The sequence below is a fragment of the Triturus cristatus genome, chromosome 2_2, assembly GCF_964204655.1.
Source record: "Triturus cristatus chromosome 2_2, aTriCri1.1, whole genome shotgun sequence".
In the NCBI taxonomy this organism is placed as follows: Eukaryota; Metazoa; Chordata; class Amphibia; order Caudata; family Salamandridae; genus Triturus; species Triturus cristatus.
Genome location: NC_140582.1, coordinates 969914718 through 969934240, shown reverse-complemented (window position 1 = coordinate 969934240; position 19523 = coordinate 969914718).

The following is a 19523-nucleotide window of genomic DNA, read 5'->3' as shown; positions in this document are numbered from 1 at the left end:
AATTCCTTATAGCTAAGTGCCTATTTACTTCCTAATTGCATTTCTTGCATAACTTCTATTTGTTATTTTGTGATTTCCTCTGAGAAATGTTTCTCTTTCTTGTACGCAATCGTTGGTCCACTATATTTGTTATTGTTTTACTTTCGTATGGTTTGTTCTGGTAAATGTGTCGATTTTAGTAATGCCTATCTGTGCTTCATACAATATTGGTTCTATTTCATCTGGCTTCATAGAAGTATGTACATCTCTTCATCCCCGTTTAGTCCATGTGGGGTATTTTTCCTGAATCTAATAATCATCCTAGATTCTAGTCTTCTTAATTTGAGGGTTCTGTTGCCACCTCGCTTGTGTTTTGGTATTGTTACTAGTACAAAGTACCAGATGTTCTGTCGCTCTTCATTGTGATGTGTTATCATGTGTTTTGCAATTGCATAGGACATGTCCCCATTTAGGATGGCTCGAAGATTCATTTTCTTAGGGGGCATATCATGCTGCCTATGTACTGCATTCCACAGGGGCATTCAATCACATATACTACGTAGGTTGATTCACATGTTATTGTTTCATCAATCCTGAAGATTTTACCCCTGAAGTCCACCATTTCTTTGACATTTTTGCCTATTCTACAGGCTTAGCACTTAGTGCAATATATAAAGCCATTTTGCTGATTTGCCAACCAGTTTTTCTTCGGATTTGCTGAGAAATGGCTTTTAATTTTTTGTCTCTCAATGAGGGTACTTTACGGTATGTTACACTTCGTCCTTCTCCTATTATGTTACCAATATCTGGGTCTTTTTTGAGGATGTTCCAATGTTTTTTCAGGATATACGTGATCTTATGATTTTCCTTGCTGTATGTAAGTATTAATCAGATTTTTTTGTCCTCCTTCTTTTGCTTTTCCTCTTTGCCACTCATGAGGGTAGATAGTCTCGCCCTCTCTTTCCCTTCCATCACATCTCGATATTTATATCCTCTTCAAAGGACTTTGGTTTCGGTTTCCTGGAATGTTTTTTCCATTTCCAGGTCATTCGAGCAGTTCCTTCTCATTCTTATGAATTCCCCAAAAGGGATGCTTTTTTTCAACTGTTGTGGATGGAAGCTCTCACCATGCAGTATGCTATTGGTTGCCGTAGGGTTTCTGTATAATTTGGTTTCAATTTGACTGTTTTCAATATACACTGTAACATCTAAGAATTGTATTTCGGGGAGGAGCCTAGCGCGCAACCAAGATGGCCGCGTAGGTGCGAGGCTCCCGAGGACCTCCGCAACCTCCTACGATTATCCTGAAATTATCCTGCCCTGGATGAGGGGACTATGTTGGTGAACCTGAGCTGAGGTGGCACCCGTTTCCCGCTTCCGAATCGGACCTGGGACACCGGAGTGAGCACCGATTGAGGTGTGCGGCCTTCCCCTCGCCGGACCCCGGATTTGCGCTGTGGGGTGATCCAGTGACAAAGTGAACAACAGCGGCAGGCAGGGCCTGGCGACTCGCGTACCCCGCACTTTCGCTTTCGCTTTCGCACCACCTTGTCGTCTCTGCGAGGTTGGGTCGCGGAGCCCTTGGTGTTGGTGTGGTGTGGCCTTGCTGGGAGACCCTGCCTGCCTGCAGGCTGTGATCCACCCCGCTGCTCTGAGGGGGCCCTCCCGGAGCTCGTGGCCCTGCTTTCCTGCCCTTCACGACGTGGCTGGTGCGACTGGGAGACTGGTGGCCATGGCCACGAAACAAGATGGAGACCGGGCAAAGACCAAATCGACCCGGCGTGGCGCCGTCCATCAGGCCAACAGTATGGACCGCTATACCCTCCAGAAGGGATCTCCCGATGGACCGCGCAAGTCCCCTGAGAGCCCTCCTGATGCCCCAGACCTGCCCGCAGATCTGACTCTGCGAGATGTTATGGGCGCCATTGCCGAGATGAAGGCCTCGGTGGGCCAGCGGTTTGATACACTGGCGCAGAAGATTGACTCGGTCCTCGTGGATGTTGGCCTGGTGAGGGCCGATCTTTCCAAAACCAACGACCGAGTAGAGTCTTTGGCCCACACCGCATCGGGCCTAACGACAGATGTGGCGGCCTTGCAAACAGAGGTGCGCCGGCTTAGTCAGGCGACTGCGCTTATGGATCGACGCCTGGAGGACTCCGAGAGTCGGGCACGGAGGAACAACATCCGCATTATCGGGGTGCCCGAGGGACGCGAGGAGGCGGCGGCGGATCTCTTTGTGGAGGACCTGATTGCTACCCATCTCCAGCCACGGGGGCTGAGCAAATTCTTCGCTGTGGAGAGGGCCCACAGGGTTCCCGGGGGAAGGCCGAAGGTCGGAGCCCCTCCGAGACCTCTCATCGCCCGGATTTTCAATTTTCGGGATAGAGACGCTATCCTGCAAATCTCCAGACTGCATGGACCGGTCAAGCTTGACAATATGGAGGTTAATTTTTATCCTGATTTCACCCCAGCAGTCCAGAAGCAGAGACTGAGCTTCCTAGGCGTCAAACGCCGTCTTCGGGACCTAAACCTCAAATACGCCATGCTTTTCCCGGCCAAGCTGCGTGTGGAGGTGGATGGTCGCACGCACTTCTTTGATCGTCCCGAAGCGGCCGGGGACTGGCTGGATACTCTGCCCGGGGATCGTGATCGGGGGGGCGGGGGGGGGGGGGGGCGGCGTGGGGGGAGACGGCACGCTGGATCAGGACTGAGGGTCTAATATTGGGCCTCACTCTGGACGAAAATGATGCCACTTTTGATTCTGCGTCAGTTTTTGTAAGTTCCCCTCCTATGGAGGTTGTGTTGGGTCTATTGGGGGTTCTCCCTCCTCCTCTAGGGGGTTTAGTTAGTCTAACTATATATGGGGCGACAGGCACACTGCACGTTGGGGGGGCTGTTTGGGCTCATGCAGGGGTGCAGGGAGGGGGGAGTTCTGTTGGGGTGGGTGGGTAGGGATGGGGTGTTGTTCGTTTTTATCACAAGGCAAACGTATTATTGTGTTAGTTCTAAAGTGCTCTCCGGGGGACGAATGATGGCTTCTGTATATGATGGGGGGTAGGGAACTAACTTTGTTGTCTTGGAATGTGAATGGACTGGGGGACAGGATCAAACGGGGTGTGGTCCTGCAGTTTTTGAAGCGAATCTCGCCCGATGTAGTCTTTCTGCAGGAGACACACCTCATTGGCAACTCCTTCTGCGCCATGAATCGGCGTGGCTATCGCCTAGTGGCTCACTCGGGCTTCACGTCCGGCTCACGGGGTGTGGGCATCATGGTGAAGAACTCGCTCCCGTTGGAGATTGATGAGGTGCTCCACGATGACAGGGGACGTTATACGGTCTTGGTGGGAAGACTGGAGGGCAAAGTGGTTGTCTTTGTGTCAGTATACATCCCACCGGGGCTGCAGTCGACCACCTTTGCGGACCTTGGGCGCCTTCTCCTTGGCCTTCCGGGGGGGCTTTTAGTTGTGGGGGGGGATTTTAATGCGGTGGTATCTGGGTCTTTGGATCGTCACCCCCCTAGGGACCTCTCCCGGGCACAGGCGTGGCTACCCGGCCTCTTGGATACATTTGAATTAGTGGACTGCTGGCGTTTAAAACACCCCACGCAGCTGCAGTACACTTTCCACTCGGGAGCCCATGGTAGTCTCTCACGACTAGACTATGTCCTTGTCCCGGCGGCCTATGTTGGGAGGGTGGGAGAGGTGCGCCATTTGCCACGGGGTATTTCGGACCACTCCCCGCTCCTACTGCACTTTGATGTCTTTCCGAGGGGTGAGGGTAGGGTGGTCCCAATCAATCCTTGGTACCTGCGCGACCCCACCATTCGCGCTGAATTGATTAAATCCCTTCAGCGATATTTTGATGAGAATGTGGGGTCTGTGCCTTCGGCCGTACCGCTATGGGAGGCCTTCAAGACAGTACTCCGAGGGGAGGCCCTATCCCTTATTTCCCACGCCCGGAGGCGCGAGCGGGAGGAGGTGACCCGGATGGAGGCTGAAATAGCCGAGTTGGAGGGGAATTTAGAAGGTGGGGTGACGGATGCTGCATTACATGTCCTCCAACTCAAGCAAGCGGCCTACAGGGCCCTCGTCACGGAGGCGGCCAGGGGCCTCAGTAGAGAGCAACAGGGGCGACTGTATGATGTGGGTGATAAGGCTGGTAAACTTATAGCGTGGTTGGACAAAAAAGAGAGAGCGAATCGTGTGGTCCCGCTGATTGAGAAAACGGATGGTGTGTGTGTAACTGAGCCAGAAGAAATTGTCTCCTGCTTCGCGGATTATTTCCATGGGGTGTATTCCCCGGTGTCTCCCTGCTCGGAAGAGGATTCCCGTGCCCTGCTCAGTGATATCGCGCTGCCGTCCCTTTCCGGGGAGGACAGGGTGTCGTTGGACGACGCTCCCACCTCCGACGAGATCGCCCTCGCCATACGCTCGGTCGCTTCCGGCAAGGCCATGGGTCCGAATGGTCTCCCTATCGAGTTGTACAAGTTGCGACCGGATACGCTGGCACCCCACCTCCGGGCTATGTTCCTGGCGGCACACTCGGTGGGCTCCCTCCCGCCGGACCAGCGTCTGGCTACAATCGTGGTCATCCACAAGGAAGGGAGACCTCGGGACCGGGTTACATCCTATCGGCCCATTTCGCTACTGAATGCGGAGCCCAAGATTCTCGCCAAGGTACTGGCCAATCGGCTGGTCGGCGTGGTGGGCGATTTGATTCATCAGGACCAATCTGGCTTTATTCCCCATCGCAACACAGCCCTTAATCTGCGGCGTTTGCACGGTGTGCTCGCACGTGCCCCGTTCATACGGGAGCCGGCCATTTTGGCGTCCTTAGACGCCACCATGGCGTTTGACACGCTTGAGTGGCCATATATCTGGGCGATGCTTGCGAAGTTTGGATTTGGCCCAGGGTTCATCAGTTGGGTCAAATTGCTGTATTCGGGCCCATTGGCGCAGGTGGTGGTGAACGGAAGAGTGTCGGCTCCGTTCGAGCTGGGCCGGGGCACACGGCAGGGCTGCCCCTTATCGCCGCTCCTCTTTGCACTTGCCTTGGAGCCCCTGGCGGAGTGGCTGCGGTGGGAGCCTTCCATCCGCGGTCTCCGCTGGACCCCTGAGTATGAAGACCGCGTATCCCTATACGCTGATGACATCCTATTGTACCTAGCTTCCCCACGTAAATCACTCATAGTACTGGTTGATGTTTTGCATTCATTCGGTCGTAACTCCGGTCTGGTCATCAACTGGGCTAAATCGTGTGTGTATGTTCTCTCTGGGGAGGCTCCTATCCTCCCGCGGGGCTGTCCGATCCAGGTCGCCCCGCAGGGATTTAGGTACCTGGGTGTCTTCATTACTCTGGACCCGGAGGCTCGGTATGATCGGAACTTGCTTCCCCCCCTCCAGCGTCTGAAAGAGGATGTCGCGCGCTGGCGGCGTTTGCCGCTTTCGCCGCTCGGCCGGGCGGCATTGTTTAAAATGATGTCGCTGCCGCGTTTCCTATACGCATTGCAGAACACTATGGACCTCGTCCCAGCGCGCTACTTCCGCGAAGTGGAGAGTTTGCAGCGCCGCCTGTTCTGGGACGGGAGGCCACGTATTGCCCTGGCTAAGCTGACGCTCCCCTGGTATGACGGGGGGATTGCCCTCCCGGATATTAAACGGTATTATTGGGCCTCCCAGCTAGCTGTGATTAATCAGGGCCTATATGGGCCCGCCTTAAACCCGGCGTTTGAAATGGATAGGATGCTACTTCCAGGTGGTGACCATAATCGAGCGCTCTACTCCAGCGCGCCCGACGCTCGCCTAACGGGCCCCACGCGTGTCATGGTGCGAGTGTGGCACGCGGCCAATGCTGCAATGGGGTGGAAGGACCGTTTGACCCGGGCGTCACCACTATACGCATCTGAGCGGTTGGGCTCCTTGTGGACCTCGAAGGGCTTTGAGAAGTGGGATTTAATAGGCATTAGCAAAGTGGGGGATCTCTGGACGAGGGGAGGATTTAAAATGTTCGAGATGCTGCAAAGGGAATTTCAGTTGCAGGGCAGCGAGTACTTTCGGTATTTGCAGGTCCGGCATGCGCTGGGCTCCGTCTTTCCGGATGTTGCCTCCATCCCGGAGTGTTCCCCCCTGGAGGATAGAGTGCTGGATGGACACGTCCCTGACAGCACGATCTCACTGATCTACAAAAAACTGATCAACGACCGCTCAGACTTGTTGACTGCCCTTCGTGAGGCTTGGGTAGCCGATGGGCTGGAGCTGGACGACGAGGACTGGATCTCCGCGGTGGCCTCCCCGAAAGAGGTGGCCATACCGGCTCGCCTTCGTTTCGTCCAGCTCAAGATACTCCACAGGGTCTACATGACGGGGCCAAAGCTCCTGCGTATTGGCTATGCTGAGGACGGTTTGTGCAAGCGTGGGTGTGGTGCGCTGGGGACTTTTCTGCATATCTTGTGGGAGTGCCCGGAGGTGGAGGGGTTCTGGCGTGGTGTGCATGAGGTGTTGCGAGTGGTCACGCATGTGGCGCTGTTGCCCGAAGCGAGGAGATGCCTGTTGAATGTGTGGGAGCCTACCGATTACTCGGTGCCGCAGACGTGGTGGGTGACTCTGGGGTATATGGTTGCCAAGCGTGATATTGCCCAACTGTGGGGATCCCAGAGGCCCCCGACTGTCTCGGCCTGGAAGGAACATATGGATTGGTGCATGTTTCGGGAAAAGGTGGTGTATGTGGCGAGAGGTAAGCCTGCGACATGGGTGAAAGTATGGGGCCCCTGGAACGCCTACCGCGGGGGAATCTGTGCTCCACCGTTATTGCCCGATCCGTCGCCGGCCCCGTCCCCTTAGCCAACTCATCCCCCCGGTACCTGGGCATTAGGTGTACCCAGCCCTAGTTCTGATCTCTCCCCCCCCTCTTGAGATTCCTATGGATGGCTAGGATCCCCCCTCTAGGGGAGCACGTGTTGCTATTTCCGATTGAGGATTGCCTTGTGGGTTTGTTTGTATTTGTTGTTCCTTAAGTTTAAAATGGAACCGTATAGTGGGGTCTGGATAGTGTGGCTCGCAACGATGTTACCTCCTGTGCATGCTCGGCCGCAGCACCATGTGTTTTATAAATGTATATCGTATGCTCCTTTTATTGCTAGCGGCCGCCCGGAAGGTTGTAGGCCCATAATTGTATATTTTTTGAGTCTTGTAATAAACGATTTCAAAAAAAAAAAAAAAAAAAAGAATTGTATTTCTTTGTTAATGATGTTGTGTGTAAATTGTAGGCCTACAGTGTTATCATTCAGAATTTGCATATATTTAGTGAATTCCTCCTTGCTGCCGTTCCAAATCAAAAACAGGTCATCTATAAATCGCAACCACAGTGCGATTTATGCTGTGTGGGCCTCATTTTCCTCTCTCAAAGCAATGATTTTTTCCCATGAGGTTTGAATAGATTGGAGAGATGGGAAAGTCCCATTGCAGTCCCGCATGTTTGGGAGTAGATTTGATTGTTGAACAGAAAGATGTTGTTTCTGAGGCATAGTTCAATCATCTCAGTGAGCATCCTGGTGTGTTGTAGCTCCTGTATATTTCTTTGCTTTAGAAAGTAGCTGATAGCATTTAAACCTACTTCATGACTAATTGAGGTGTAGAGTGACACCACATCTATAGTTGCTAGATGGTGTCCTTCCTGCCAATCTGTATATGTTAATATCTGCAGGAAGTCTCCAGCGTCCTTGATATAGGAACTTAGACTCATTACCAGTGGTGCCAAATAGAAGCCCACATATTCAGTGAGATGTTCATATAATGAATTGCAGCTTGAGATTATTGGCCTACCCGGGGGATCTCTTAAGGTTTTGTGGAGATTAGGTAGGAAATATATGGTTGGCATTACTGAGCTGTCATTAATTAAAAAGGACCTTTCATCCTCTGCTAACAGTCCCCCTTGATACCATTTGCCTATTTTTGCCTATTTTTGCCTCCAACCCCAGAGTCAGAAAATTGAATGGGTTTCTCATCAATTTTGTGTAGTTCTTTCTATCGTTCAGTTGTCTCATGGCTTCTTTGATTTAGTCATTTTTGTTTAGCAGCACCACATCCCCCCCCTTGTCTGCGGGCTTTATTATCAAATCTTCTTTATTCATAAGATGTTCCAGTGCTTGCCTTTCAGCCTTTGATAGATTCTCTTTTCCATTTGCATTGCATATTTTATCCATATTTTCTTGATCAGACACCATTAAGTCATGGAATATATCTTTTCTGTTGCCAGGACTAAGAACTGGAGAGAATTTTGACATGGGTTTGAAACCACTGATCATATTTCTATCACCTGTAATGTCCATTTCTTCCAATACTTGTGAGTCCGTCATTTCATTATCCATACCGCCCTGCATAAGATCATAGGATAGGGTCGGTATGTTAGATATCGTGAGGTTGGTTTCTGGTGGTCTATATGTGCCCTCCCGTTTGCGAGTGCGCTCAGATTTAGCAAATAATTTTGCGAGTTTCAACTTTCTCACAAATTTGTATATATCCACTCTGGTATCGACATGATAATAGTGTCGTTCAGGGAAGAAGGAGAGTCCTTTGTTCAATACATTTTGTTCCAGTTGGTTCAGGGTATAGTCTGATAAATTGATTCTCAGATTTTCTTTTTTTTTTCTCATGCTGTTAATTATTTTTGCAGACGATTACGCAATGGATATCACTTTGTTTTTTCCGTTCCTTCTTCGCGTTTTACTTCACTTCTTGAATTTCATTGAAAGTTTCTGCCTTTTGCTCTCCCTCACCCTCGTCCTCTGCCTTGGGTTTTGGTGTTTCTCTGGTCGATATATACATCAATTTCAAATCCTCTAAAAAAGTAGTGTAACTTCCCGCTCGTACATTTCTTTCTTCCTCACTCATTTTTGATTCAGACTCACTTGTAAAGGCAATTGCAGCAGTCTTTGTTTCTCCCATTGTCATTTCCCTTGAATGTAGTTGTTGTTTTAATGCATCAAATCTCCTGGCGAAGGTTAGGATAGCTCCAGTTTCATAATCTCTTTCGTCCCTTCTAATTTTTTTTTAATTTCTTTGTTCCACCTCCGTTTCATGTTTATCAAGATTTTTTCCAATTCCTTTCTCAGTTGTTTTGCCTCTTCTTCCTGTTTCAGAGCGGCAATTTGTGTCTCAATTTATCCAATGGAATTATGCAGCTCATCAATATCTTTTTTCGCGTACTTGATAATTATTAGTACCATATTTTTTGAGCATTGCATACTATTTTTCCCCCATTCCTCCAAATATCGAGATGTGAAGAAAGGGTAAGAGAAGGCGAGACGGATGTCGATCACATCTACCCTCATAAGTGGCAAAGAGGAAAAGCAAAAGAAGGAGGACAAAATAATCAGATTAATATTACAGCAAGGAAAATCATAAGATCACAGAAATCATGAAATAACATTGAAGCATCCTCAAAAAAGATCCAGATATTGGTAACATAATAGGAGAGAGTCCAAGTGTAACATACCGTAAAGTACCCTCATTGAGAGACAAACTAGATAAAAGCCATTTCTCAGTAAATCAGAAGAAAAACTGGTTGGCAAATCAACAAAATGGCTTCATACATTGCACTAAGTGCAAGGCCTGTAGAATAGGCAAAAATGTCAAAGAAATGGTGGACTCCAGGGATAAACTCTTCAGGATTGATGAAAAAAGAACATGTGAATAAACCTACGTAGTGTATGTGATTGAATGCCACCGTGGAAAGCGGTACATAGGCAGCATGATATGCCCCCTAAGAAAATGAATCTTGGGGCATCTTCGAGCAATCCAAAATGGGGACATGTCCTATGCAATTGCGAAACACATAATAACACATCACAATGAAGACCGACAAAACATCTGGTACTTTGGACTAGTAACAATATCGAAACACGAGAGAGGTGGCAACAGAACCCTCAAATTAAGAAGACCAGAATCTAGGATGATTATTAGATATAGGAAAAAGACCCCACATGGACTAAACGTGGATAAAGAGATGAACATACATCTATGAAGCCAGATGAAATAGAACCAATATTGTAAGAAGTACAGATAGGTATTACTAACATCGACACATGTACCAGGATAAACCATACGAAGGTAAAACAATAACAAATATAGTGGACCAACGATTGTGTACAAGAAAGAGAAACATTTCAAAGAGAGAATCACAAAATAACAAATAGAAGTTATGCAAGAAATGCAATTAGGAAGTAAATAGGCACTTAGCTATAAGGACCTATATCACTGTTATATTTAACAATAACAGTACTAAACTGATGATATATTTATTGATGTGATATTCCCCAACTCACTGTGAAGATACACAAGATTGTGCACTAATTAAAGGTTAATAAGGCATAATGTATTATCTAATAACAAGGTACCATGTATCATGCCAAAAAAGTTAGTAATTAGCATTTAAACAAGCATTGGCATAGCCAATAGGTCTCGCCTTTGGGACCTTATAAGTGTTTAGCCAGTGATATTGACTTTGCCAATGTCTTTAAGCTATGCTGTAGAGAAGTGTGACTGCTGTGCAGCATGCTGAAAAGTTATAATAAAAAAGTGTCAGAAGCATTTTTGTTACCTTATATATGACTAAGAAAACATTATGTATTATGTCCATATTAAAAAAAATATTTACAATAAAAAATGTCTTCAGTTTTGTTTTGTCCTTACAATGCTGGCCTCTTCTTTCTGCCTGTTCCAATGGTTGTTTGTTATAGCTTTTTGGTTACCGGGGGCATAAAAAACAGGAGGGTGAAGGTTGGGAACTAGTACCTTTATTACAACACTAACAGCGGACAGACATTAGGGGAGAATCAACAGATGCCAGATTCCAAGCACAGACTGAGGTTGTGCTGAGTGATGCTTAGGTGGTGGTGGTGGTGGTGAACTGGTGCAGAGGTACAGAGGTGATGCTTAAGTGATGCTGAATGATACTCAGGGCTTGTTGAGTGATGCTGAGGTGTCGGTGTACTAGGGCAGAGGTGATGCGGAGTCATACTGAGGTGGTGCTGAGTGATGCCAAGGTGGTGCTGACTGATGCTGTGCTCTTGAGTCATGCGGAGGTGGTGGTGCTACACTGGTGCTCAGGGGGTGCAGAGCTGGTGTTTAGATGGTACTGAGTGATGCTGACTTGGTGCTGTGCTGTGGTGATACTAAGGTGGTGCTGCACTGATGCTGAGGTGGTGCTGTGCTGATGCTTAAGTGATGCTGCGTTGGTGGTGCTGATGTGATGCAGCGGTGATGCTGAGGTGGCGCTGAGAGATGTTGTGGTAGCACTGAGTGATACTGAGCTGGAGAGCAGAGCCTGTGAAACCACATGGTCTCTGCTCTCTGATCCTTATATGTCATGAGAATGTAAATACACATTCAACCCTAATAGTGGTGGTCCATAGGGTATTGCTAGAACCATCTCCAGGCATTAACAGACAACTTTTAACTTCAGTTGCAAATAGAACTTTGGCCTGCAGCATCTGAAAAAATAAGAGGTGAAGGTAGATAAGGGATGCTGGACACTTCCCTCATCTCTAACAACCAGGAAATCATCTTTTACACTTTCCATTGCAATCAGTGTACTCATATGAAGTTGCAGGGTAGGCTTTCAGATCAAGCTGGAATAGCTGTAGAAGAACAAAGTAAAGTTGCAGCGGAGAGAAACTGTTGCCTGTTATCGCTCATGTGCGTGACGCACAAGGGAGGTGACTGTGTTTTTACATCAGTCCTTTGTAGAAAGCAGAAAAGAGATAGGCCATTCGAAGTGTTTTTTGCACTCCACATTAACAACAGAGGCAGAAATGTGATGATGCCTCATCCCTCTGCAGCACACCAAATACCAGACTGCTTTCTTACTGTTACTGAATGGTTAATTATACTGTATTAAACATCTGTAATATCGGTTCTCCGGCACAGCGGTCTCCTTTAGGTGGATTGGCAAATATAGAATTGTGAGTCAGTCTTAGATATAACCCTGCAGTGAATAAATACAACTTTGCATCATCTTTCTGAAACACCATAACCCTTACGGGGAAAGTAATGCTTCCTGTATACCCGCTGGGCGTGTGTGTGTATGTTGTTCCACAGGTACCAGTAACAAGCATTTGCAATGCAATAGGACTCGCATGTACACGAGACCTATTGCATTTCAAACAGGAGTGCAGGCAGGCGGGGGCATGGGGCGAGAAGGCATGTACAACAGGAGTGCGGGCGGGGATGGGGGTGAAAAGTCACAGACTGCGGGAGGACGGAGAAGGCACGGGCAGTAAGAGAACCTTATTAAAGAAAATAGTGCTCACAATCTAAATAACACATACTGTGCAACACTCGAAGTAAAGGGACCAGTAACCATGGAAGGATACAAATGACGACATGGCCATAATAAGGAGGGACTAACAAGCCTCATAATCAATCAGAAGGCAGCATTTACGAAAGACAATGACACAAGCCAATTAAAAACATGGGCAGAGAGTGAGCGGAGCTTCCACTGCATACTCCATTACTGCATGCCTCGCAGAGCAAGCAGCGCATGCGGGCTGTCTCTATAGGCTCAATCTAAAAACCTTAGAAATTCACTGAAAAAAACATAGGTTTCAGGGACGGTATAGTTAGTTGGACATTTCACTCGTATAAAAGAAATTCGGCTGTTATAGTTAGTTAAGCTGATGACGTCACATATTACATCACTCATGACATGGTCAGTGACATCACTGATGACATCACTGAGGACATCTCAAATGACATCACTCATGACATCATCCAGTTAATACCTGAGGCACCTCCTCGCACCCTAATATAACCTTTCATACACCCACTCTAAAATGCAGACTACCATTCTCGAAACCATAGACACACTAATACCAGTTAGTACTTACCCACTCACTGATTCATAGGTCTACACACATCCACTCCCTCACCGATACAGTCACTCATTCACGCAGTTACTCATCAATACAGCCTCTGATATATGCACTCATACACCCATACAGACACTCACATACTGTCACTCACCCATAGAGTTACTCACACACCTAATCAGTCCCCAAACAATTAATAACACTGCCTTTTACTCATCTATACAGTTAAACACACACCACCTCACTTATTCATACAGATACTAACGCATACAATCTGACACAAGCACACACTCATGCATATAGCCACTCTCACAAATACTCACTCTCACATATCGTTAGTTATATACTCTAGCACTCACATGTACTGCCTTTCACATATGTAGTTACACACACATATACCACTGAGACATCCATTCACTCACCGAAACAGCCATACACACACTCACTCACCCATACAGCCCCTTGCAGACGCACTCATGAACCCATACAACCACTAAATCACTGACTCACACATCCATGCAGGGAGTTACCTCCCCCCACTAACCCACACAGACACTCAGGCACCCATACAGGTACTCAGACAACCAATAATTAACCCATATAGACACTCATGTAGCTACTCACCAACCCATGCAGCCACTTACACACCAACTGACAGACTGACACAGACATTCACACAGATTAGTCCTTTACCCTTGCATTCACTAAGACACATTTAATCACTCACTTATACAGTCAGTCACGCACCCACTAAATCATCCATTCAAACACTCATACACCCACTCATTCTTCAATACACCTTTGCGTATCTATATGTAACTTTCTTAAACCTTTAAAAATCACCCAGTCTCTGGCTGATGTCATCAGTGTGCCATCAGTGATGTCATTTGAGATGTGATCAGTGATGTCATGAGTGATGTCACTGACCATGTCATGAGTGATGTAATATGTGACGTCATCAGCAGTGCATTGCGGGGTCGCGCATTATAGTTAGTAACGGCTGAATATATATATCAACAAACGCCTTCACGATTTGATAAGGTCACTCGATCGCACCCCTCCCATCCGGGCTGGATCCTCGTGTTGCTTGCATAGACAGTTCCCTAATGTATGAAACAAGCCGACGCGTTTCGAGGCTATGGCGCCTCTTCTTCCTGGGCTCCTACGGAACAGCACTGACGACTCACCTGGCTGTAATTACCACATCCTTTTATAAAGCAGTTGCCAATCATGGCGTACCAACATTTCACGCTGCATTGTGGGACTTATTGTCTTAACAGGTGAGTCAACATATAACTTACAGTAAGCTCAGTGTCCATTCCTCATTCATGGATTCGCTGTGTGTACACCTTGAGTAGGTGGGGAGCTGTTTATGTTTGCTTCAATTACTGCGGGGTGCTGTGCTGACAGATCTGAAGCAGTTCAAGTCCTCAGCCTTCCCATATATGCGCTTCCACTGGGAATGATGCTCCTTATCAGGACCAGACAGCCCTGCAATGATTTGATTCAACAAACGCCTTCACGATTTGATAAGGTCACTCGACCGCACCCCTCCCATCCGGGCTGGATCCACGTGTTGCTTGCATAGACAGTTCCCTAATGTATGAATATATATATATATATCTATATTCACAGAAAAAAACATAGGTTTCAGGGGTGTTATAGCTAGCTGGCCATTTCACTCGTACAAAACCATTGAAATTCCTCCGTTATAGTTAGTTCTGCTAACTATAACTCGCGCACCCGCAATGCACTGCTGATCAGGCCCGGACTGGCCGTAGCGGGCACTGGGCAATCCCCCGGTGCGCCGCACGGGTGGGGGCCGGTTTTGGGCCCGTGGGGGCCGTTTTTGCATAGCTGCAAAATCGGCCCTGTAACAAAATCGGCCGAAAACTGGCCCTGGCAAAGAGCTCGGCGGCACCCCCAAGCCCCGGGGGGCCAGCCGAGCACTTTGCCAGGGCCGGTTTTGGTTCCCAGTCCGGCCCTGCTGCTGAGCATGTCACATATTGCATCATTCATGACATGGTCAGTGACATCACTGATGACATCTCAAATGACATCACTGATGACATCACTGATGACATCATCCAGTGAATGTGGTTTAGTTTGAAATTTAAATATGTATTATATATATACCAATCTGTATTGAAGATTGAGTGGATATATAACTGTCTGGATGGAGGATTTAGTAGCTGTCTGACAGTCTTCTGAAGTGTGTAATTAAAAGTGTCTCACTTAATACATGGATTAGTAACTAAACTATGTGAATGTGTGCAGCACTGTCTCTTTTCTTGTATAACATGCTGCAACAGTTGGTCACTAACTACATGAGTGTGTATATTAGTTATTGATCAGTTGGGTGAGTATTTGTATGGGACACTGAGTTTGTGTGTGGTTGGTTAGGGTGTGTGTAACTCTATGCATAGATGTGTGAATGGTTGAATGACTAGGTGTATAGGTTTAAGAGTGCATGTGGAAACAGTTGTTTGGGTGACTGAGTGTATTTATTTGTGTGTTGGTGAGCGAATATATGTTTTAGTTGTACATTTTCAACAAAGTAAAAAAATAAAAGGCATTGTATGTGAGAGTTGGTGTATATAAATAAGTATATGTAAGAGTCAGTGATTGTGAGAGTAACTATATGAATGAGTGTATAATTGTAAGGGTGATTTTTTAACATATTAACTATGAGTTATTATGTGTTTGAATAAATGAGGTGTTGTTGGATAATTGTGTAAGTGAGTAAATGTAAGTGTGATTTAATTTTTTTCATGAGTGAGTAGGATGACTGCATAACTGACTAAGATGACTGCTGATGTGTCAATGTCTATATATGTGTATAAGTGCATTTGATAGTGTTCTATTAATTAGTGACTGCATGTATAAATGATTCTGTTGTTGAATGGGTAGTTGTGTGTGTAGACTTCGGAATCAGTGAGTGGGTATGTAGTAACTGGTATTGGTGTGTCAATGGTTTCAAATATGGTACTCTACAGTGAGTGATGAAAGGTTATACAAGTGTATGATGTGGTGTATCAGATTGTCACGTGGATGATGTCATCAGTGATGTCATTTGAGATGTCATCAGTGATGTCACTGACCATGTCATGAATGATGCAATATGTGACATCATCAGCAATGCATTGCGGGCGCGCGAGTTACAGTTAGCAGAACTAACTATAACGGAGGAATTTCTATGGTTTTGTACGAGTGAAATGGCCAGCTAACTATAACACCCCTGAAACCTATGGTTTTCTTCTGTGAATTTCCAAGGTTTTTTAAATGCTAATTTCTAACTATAACGTCTCTGAAACCTATGTTTTTTTCAGTGAATTTCAAAGGTTTTTTAAATGCTAATTTTTAAGTGTGATAGTAGTTATACCTATTTTTTTGTACTGATTTTCTACAGTTTTATAACTGTTTATTTATAAATATTTTATTAATTAAATAACATTATATATTTTTCTGAAAATTGCAAAAAAAAAAATCCAAACTGAAATATTGATTAATTTTCTTGTTTTCATTTTTTATTTTAATATATGTATATTATTTTCTTTAAAAAACAAAAAACTTCCAATTTTTTTTCGGAGTTGAGCACTCAAAGCTTACACATCACGGTGGGTGCACGCATTCTAGCCGCCATTTTAGAAAAGTCATGAAGGATCCACGTACGGTGTGCGACGGCTGCGTGTTTTTCAGTTACATCATATACATTTAATATTACGTGATGTGCGCGATTGGTAAGCGACCAGTTCGCGACTCCTGCTCCCGCGCATTCGGGACACATGCGCATTATGGTACGCAGATGCTTGCGCAGTTGCAAATCTCGTGTGACGTCATATACGTGCTGGGACACGCTGGGTGCGCGACTCCTGCAAAAAACAATTATGTTCCAAAATGATATCTATGTGTCTTTAATATACATATTAGGGCAAGAGATTATCTTAGATATTCATAAAAATAATACATTTGTACTTATAATAAACGTATATTATTTTTAAATATATTTTTGCGAAGTCGGGTGCTTGCATCGTGAGTGCAGAGAACCAGGTCAGCAGAGCTGCTGTAGAGCCAGAGAAACCAGGTCAGCAGAGCCGTTGTAGAGCCAGGGAACCAGGTCAGCAGAGCTGCTCTAGAGCCTAAGAAGCAGGTCAGCAGAACTGCTCTAGAGCCAGAGACCCAGGTCAGCAGAGCTGCTCTAGAGGCAGAGAACTAGGTCAGCGGAGCTGGTTTAGAGGGAGAGAACCAGGTCTGCAGAGCTGCTTTAGAGCCAGAGAACCAGGTCAGCAAAGCTGCTCTAGAGCCAGAGAAACCAGGTCAGCAGAGCTGCTTTAGAACCATAGAACCAGGTCAGCAGAGCTGCTTTAGAGCCATAGAACCAGGTCAGCAGAGTTGCTCTAGAGGCAGAGAACCAGGTCAGCAGAGCTGGTTTAGAGGGAGAGAACCAGGTCAGCAGAGCTGCTCTAGAGCCAGAGAAACCAGGTCAGCAGAGCTGCTTTAGAGGGAGAGAACCAGGTCAGCAGAGCTGCTTTAGAGCCATAGAACCAGGTCAGCAGAGCTGCTTTAGAGCCAGAGAACCAGGTCAGCAGAGCTGCTCTAGAGCCAGAGAACCAGGTCAGCAGAACTCCATTAGAGCCATAGAACCGGGTCAGCAGAGCTGTTGTAGAGCCAGGGAACCAGTTCAGCAGAGCTGCTCTAGAGCCTAAGAACTATGTCAGCAGACCTGCTCTAGAGCCAGAGAACCAGGCCAGCACAGCTGCTGTAGAGCCAAAGAAAACAGGTCAGCAGAACTGCTTTAGAGCCAGAGAACCAGGTCAGCAGAGCTGCTTTAGAGCCAGAGAACCAGGTCAGCAGAGCTGCTCTAAAACCAGAGAACCAAGTGAGCAGAGCTGCTTTGGAGCCATAGAACCAGGTCAGCAGAGCTGCTTTAGAGCCAGAGAACCAGGTCAGCAGAGCTGCTCTAGAGCCAGAGAACCAGGTCAACAGAGCTGCTGTAGAGCCAGAGAAACTAGGTCAGTAGAGCTGCTTTAGAGGGAGAGAACCAGGACAGCAGAGCTGCTCTAGAGGGAGAGAACCAGGTCAGCAGAGCTGCTCTAGCGCCAGAGAACCATGTCAGCAGAACTGCTTTAAAGCCATGGAACCGGGTCAGCAGAGCTGCTTTAGAGCCAGAGAACCAGATCAGCAGAGCTGCTCTGCAGCCTAAGAATTAGGTCAGCAGAGCTGCTCTAGAGCCAGAGAACCAGGTCAGCAGACCTGCTGTAGAGCCAGAGAAACCAGGTTAGCAGAGCTGCTTTACAGGGAGAGAACCAGGTCAGCAGAGATGCTTTAGAGCCAGAGAACCAGGTCAGCAGAACTGCTTTAGCTGACACTGACTGACTGACACTGACTGACTGACACTGACTGATTGACACTGACTGACACTGACACTGAGTGACACTGACACTGACCGACACTGATTGACTGAAACTGACTGACTGACAATGACTGACACTGATTGACTGACACAAACTGACTGACACTGACTGACTGACTGACACTGACTGACACTGATTGACTGAAACTGACTGATTGACACTGACTGACACTGATTGACTGACACTGACTGACACTGATTGACTGACACTGACTGACTGACTGACACTGACTGACTGACTGACAGTGATACTGACTGACACTGACTGACTGACACTGACTGACTACTCTCTACTATTCTACTACTCACTCTCTACTACTCTCTACTACTCTCTCTCTACTACTCACTCTCTACTATTTACTCTCTACTACTCTCTACTACTCACGCTCTACTACTCTACTACTCTCTGCTACTCACTCTCTACTACTCACTCTCTACTACTCTCTACTACTCACACTCTACTACTCACTCTCTACTACTCTCTACTACTCACTCTCTAGTATTTCTCTACTACTCACTCTCTACTACTCTCTACTATTCACTCTCTACTACTCACTCTCTACTACTCACTCTCTACTTCTCACTCTACTACTTTCCACAACTCTCTACCACTCACTCTCTACTACTCTACTACTCACTCTCTACTACTCTCCACTACTCTCTCTCTATTACTCACACTCTACTACTCTACTACTCTCTACTACTCACTCTCTACTACTCACTCTCTACTACTCTCTACTATATCTCTCTACTATTCACTCTCTACTACTCACTCTCTACTACTCTCTACTACTCACTCTCTACTACTCACTCTACTACTCTCTACTGCTCACTCTCTACTACTCTCCCTCTACTACTCTCTACTACTCACTCTCTACTACTCTCTACTACTCACTCTACTACTCACTCTCTACAACTCACTCTCTAATACTCACTCTCTACTACTCTCTACTACTCACTCTCTACTACTCACTCTACTACTCTCTACTACTCACTCTCTGCTACTATCTCTACTACTCTCTATTACTCACTCTCTACTCTCAATTACTCACTCTCTACTCTCTACCTCTCTACCTCTCTCTACCTCTCTCTCTACTACTACCTCTCTACCTCTCCCTCTCTACCTCTACCTCTCTACCTCTACACCTCTACCTCTACACCTCTACCTCTCTACCTCTCTCTACCTCTCTCTGCACGCACACATATGCACATATATATGCATTTATATATATGTATGTGTATATATATATATACATACATATATAA